Here is a 6,000-nt window from a genome sequence, read left to right as displayed (position 1 = left end):
AAAAAAGTAAAAATACTGTTTCTACGGAAAATACCATTTATGGGTATTTCAATCGAGATACCTGAATGTGGCTTTCGCTTGCTCTTGAATCGATTGGAATGGAATGAGAAATCTTTTTCTTCGTCATTTTGCTAATAAATCCGAATTCTCATGAAAAATAGTAGAATATATGAAATTATAATGACTAGTACCTACGATTCCATTCAATTTTGAATAATTGGGAATCCCATATTTTGTTTTATCTGAAAAATCTGAACTGAAATTTTTTTGGCTCACTTGATCATTATTCACTGAGAGGCTAGAAATAGATTTTCTTTCGACGGAAAGAAAGGGTATGTTCATTTGATCTTGATCTTTGTGGATCGAAAAAAGAATTAGCCTAGATCCACAAGAACCTCCTGAAAATATCCATAAATGACTTGTTTTTGGTAAAAGATGGACATTACTATATGTAAATTCGGGTGCATGGGATACATCAGTACTCCAATGCATTTCGCCCTCGGAGTCAGAATAAATATATTTTCTAACCCTCTCTTTAAAATGAAAAGTGGATGTTCCCTCACGAATCTCGGCAATCACTTGTTCTGTTTCCACATATTGATCATTTTGAACTAAAAGAAAACTTTTTGGTGGAATAGTAACGCTATGTATAATATCTTCGCTCTCAATAATTACAGACAAGTCAATATAATATAGAAAGGCAGGATGCCCGTGTAGGATGAACCAAATCCTCATTAGTCATAACTTAAATAGGGTGATTTTTTCTGTTAATGATCAATGTCATGTTGGTCTTTTAACTCGTCCCATGAGATATCCTTTGTTTAAGTTCCAGATTATAGAGATATGAAAGAACTGGCATGCTTGAAATGTTGAAGAGTAGTGAATGAAGAAAAATCAGCCAATAGAGAGTCTGATCTCATTGCACAGAGCGTAACAAAGGAGAGATGAATTCAATCTTTGATTGGTTTTCATGTATGCATATAAGAGGTCTTTGATTATGATCATTTTGAACTAAAAGAAAACTTTTTGGTGGAATAGTAACGCTATGTATAGTATCTTCGCTCTCAATAATTACAGACAAGTCTATATAATATAGAAAGGCAGGATGCCCGTGTAGGATGAACCAAATCCTCATTAGTCATAACGTAAATAGGGTGATTTTTTCTGTTAATGATCATTGTCATGTTGGTCTTTTAACTCGTCCCATGAGATATCCTTCGTTTAAGTTCCAGATTATAGAGATATGAAAGAACTGGCATGCTTGAAATGTTGAAGAGTAGTGAATGAAGAAAAATTAGCCAATAGAGAGTCTGATCTCATTGCACAGAGTGTAACTAAGGAGAGATGAATTCAATCTTTGATTGCCTTTCATGTATGCATATAAGAGGTCTTTGATTATGAGTAGGTTTGCCCCCACCCCCCCCCCCCCGATGGTTGAAATATATGTGTGGTTACTTTTTGGGTGATGTCAGGTTTGGTGTTATTCGGCATTAATCCAATTGCAAATTAACCTTTATAGAAATTTTGTATATGTATATTTATAACGTATAAAATATCTATAGTAGATACCAATAAGTTTGTATGGTTTCATCTTAAGTTTATATTAACTATACACAACAACATATGTTTTTAGGCCTACAGTGACCCTGAGAATAACCCCAAATACCACAGATCTCCATGCAGCCTTCTTCTCCTTTATGATTACACGGTTCTGGGTATCGATAATAGTCTGTATCCTGCTTTATTTTATAACATTTTTTTACCAGTACGTATATTAGTTGTCATTTCTATAATTAACTAAGGGTATAAAAATATACTATTACCTGAAGTACTAGGAATTTTAGTAATACAGTTAGCACAAGATATGATGAAGAAGATAGTAAAGACGAACGCGATTAAAGTCTTCATGGTGTTAGTCGTATTTTCTTAGTGTTTCCAGATTTATTTTCTAAGTAGTTTTCATTATTTTCATATTATATATAACAACACAGGCATGCATAACATAGAAACAAAATATATTTTTTTTGGTCAAAGATGTAAAGAATATAATATTTCATTATTTATATAGACAGTTTTGTAGTCAAAAGAACTTACATAGAATTACTTAATAGGTAGGTTTTAATAGAACTAGGGACTTTTCCCGGGCTACGCCCGGGTATTCGTATAAGTTTTTTGTTATCATCCTAAGATAATTAATTCATAGGCAGATCACATTTGATATGTATCATTCGTAATAAGAGAAGACATAGACAATTACCAATCTTCCTGAAATGATTATTGGAGTAGATGCCTCTGAATCTTTTAAGAGCTTCATTTGCAGCAGCTGCTATACGCCTATATGACTTGCTTGAGTGGAGAATTTCTTCAGCTCTTGATAGAAAGAACAACGGCAATTAGGTTTGAAACGGAAAGTAGATATTAGGTAGCAGCTAGACATGAGTGAACAACTGGAATCTCAAAACTTTAGCAAGGGGAAGAGAAGATAATACCTACATGTGGAGAATCAGCAGTGATCCTGAAGCTGCTCAAAACGTTCTGAAATGGTAACAGATTGACTGGGATTGCATAAGAGAGAAATGCAATCAGAAACTCTTAAGATTCAATTCTGGAACATACAAACAATTTGGAATCAAAGAAACATTGGAGGACCCTCATCTATGAGTTCACTACTCTAAAATACTTGTGCAAGAAACAAAAAAGGAAGATGATATACCATAGTTGGAGACAAAGAGTCATATCCTCAAGGTACATTGTCTTGGACTGAAAATCAATCTCAATAGTTGCCTGCAAAACGAAGACCGGTCAACAAATTTTAAAGAGGTCTACTAACCAAATCTATTGGCCAAATTCTGAATAGCATTATCTATTCCAAATTTTCCTTAATAACTTATTATCGCATATATGTTGGTTTCTTCTTCTTCTTACATAGGCTACTTGAGCAGAATCATCAGACTCAAGATGGAGAAGTAACTGCAACAACACAAATGAGCATCTTGTAAGCATCCATACTTGTTTGCTTCTCTGGTAAAACAAATAAAAAATCTACTGACCAAGAATTCAAACATGTTTCTTAGTTGGATAAAGGAAGAAATCAAATATAGTAGATGCCGAGTTGAGAGCCTGTAGAAATCTTATAAGCAGTTACAACCTGCATAAGGAGTATGTAAATTTCCTGCATCACAAAATTCTGAGTAGACATGAGATATCTATACTAAAAACAACATCCAGTATTGAGAAAGAAGAAAAGAGCTACAAAATGATAAATACATATGTTTTTCTTAACACATTAAATACATACGTTTACAAATCAAATCATCACATTTGACAGTGAGTAGACTTCAGGAACACTTTCTATAATCCTTTTGATAATGAGAATGGCTCCATGAATCTTGTTGGTGCCTATAAAAGGTATATGACAGCAAAATCTTTCATATAATAGTTTCGTTAATTAGACTTTGTCCTGCTCCTGCTTGTACTGCATGTTAGACATGTTTAAAAATGTCCACGAATTGTGAGCTTAGACGCTACAACTTCTTCGCCAAGTATCACCTGAGCACATCACATATAAATCAAGTAAGTTCATAAGTTGCTTCAGTCACGTCATGATTATCCTCTACATCTCGGCTCTCGAAAGTATTGTGTGTGTGCATATATACCTTCTTCTTCAATTGATAAACGAAATTTGCCATCATCACCACCTCCGACCATCTCACTCTTCCATCAGATCTCATCTGCTGCAGACAAAACCATGTCGTCTGAGATCCTTCGCCACTGCCATGTGATTTATTTACTAATATGGTTCATGATATGATATTTACCTTAATAATATGTGAGGACGATAACGATGTTCTTCTCCAGTATCTTATTCTTCTTGCTTATGTGTGCCTTCCCAATCTAATTCTCCTATGTTGGTGTCGCTTGTCTTTGTTGTCGTATATGAAACTTCTTTTTGAAATCTCTGAGACGTAGTTGTTCATAGAATAGAGGAGCTGGTTTGAGGAAAAAGGAAATTCTTGAAAGAATTTGAAGGAGCTCAAAGAACTGAAGAACTGAATTAAGGGACAAATAAATGGTTGAAAAAATTTGAAGAGATTAATTGAAGATGTTTGATAACTTTGCGAAACAATCAATGAAACTGAGATTAAGAGAATCGAGAACGTCAAAAGTCCTAAAGTAGTGTTCTAACCTAAAATTATTTTGTGTTTTTTGACAAATATAAACTCAATAATATGGGAGCTTTTCTTATTTTGATTGGTTAGGACATATATTGATTGGTCAAGAGGGGTTGTGGTTATGGAGATTTGCAGGGATAAACAGAGAAGACGTACTGTGTGAACCAAATCGATCAAGCGACCCCTCCGTTCTATGAAAGGTGTAAGAAACGGATATTTAGGAGTTCAAAACTGAGCATTTTTTGAAATATATCATGAGCCCATATGAAAAACCCAGAATTTATTAATCTTGATTTAAGCTACCCCAGAATTTATAATTTCGATTTAAGCTGAGCTGACATGGCATGTTTGAGTCTTTCTATTGGCTGAGTTTCGTGTCTACGTGGACATGCTAAAAGGTGATCTTATTCTCCTTTTAGTATAGTATATAGATTGATCAGAACAATAAGCCAATAGGACTCATTAGCTAGAGTCTTAGTTTCAAAAATGTTGAATAGTCATTGTTGAATGATTCAACTATTAAATTATTACCATGAAGAACAGACCAAAAAGGCAGGCCATGAAAATAGCATAAACCTTTGCAAGAGATCTACACCTCTTTAAGCAAGCTATCAAGTATGGAAGTTGATGAACAGACCAAAGTCATTATTATACCGGGTATTAAAATGACGATGTTTTAAAAATACTTCAGTGCTATTTGCAACAAATTGTTTAGTCGGGAGTTGTTGATACAAAAAGAGTTATATAAAACAATTGGAGACGGTCGACTATAATATCAGACAACTGGATAACAGCAAATCCACCACGATGTCCAAGGCTGCTTCCATATACGAATACATCACTATATGTTGATATCTTAATCTACAATTAATGGATTGACGATACTAAATTTATTTTTATCAATGGTGAATTACATGTCAAAAAAAATAGTTTTAATATAAAATAGTTTAATGATACAATTTTTTTTTAAAAAAAAATAATAATGATACAAATCTTTTAGTGTTTACAGTGTACGTATTATATTCCCTGTTCGGGAACGCGCTAGGCACTAGTAGGGCGGTCGGGTTGGGCCTAGCGCCTAAAGAGAAAATCGGAGATTAATCGGAAATTATGCGAGACGGAATTTTTAGATTGTTTACTATGTTATAAAACATGTTAATCTTTAATTGTGTATAACATTAATACATTTTCATGTTTAAGATTGTATAAAACACACAAATAGAATATGTAAACTTAATATAGTGTAATTTTCATCAAAATTATGAATATAAATGATATTTATAAATTTTTAGATCAAATAAATAAATAAAAATATTATTAAAAATAAAAAAAAATAGATTAGGCGGCCGCCTAGGCGGTTAGGCGGCCGCCTAATCGGCTAGGCGGTCATTTAGGCTGTCTAGGCAGAGAAAATCAGATATCCGATTTTTTTAACCGATTTGGCATAAATCGGGGCGGAAGAGTGACGCGTAGCGCCCATGCGGCCGATTTTTAGAACATGGATTATATTTAAGCTAAAGGAAAGAGACATTGATGTTTGTAATTCTTGAAAAATAACAACAAATAGAAATGAATAATATGAGGGAAAGTAATTTGAAAGTACGTTCTATGTTGCAGTTTGTGGTTGGTAGTTCTTGTTGTTTACGTGTTTCATCAATGAATTTTTTTTTTAAAGAAGCGATGGTAAAAGACATCTAGGCCTAGAAGATAAACTCTATTACGTAATTACATTTCCATTGATATGTGAAAGGTTGTCACTGATACCTACTTTGCTTTGCAACATATGAAAAGTGATGTAGGAAATCATTTGATTGCATTTAAGATTTTT

The sequence above is a fragment of the Brassica napus genome, chromosome C2 (assembly GCF_020379485.1).
Source record: "Brassica napus cultivar Da-Ae chromosome C2, Da-Ae, whole genome shotgun sequence".
In the NCBI taxonomy this organism is placed as follows: Eukaryota; Viridiplantae; Streptophyta; class Magnoliopsida; order Brassicales; family Brassicaceae; genus Brassica; species Brassica napus.
This window is presented reverse-complemented; position numbering follows the sequence as displayed.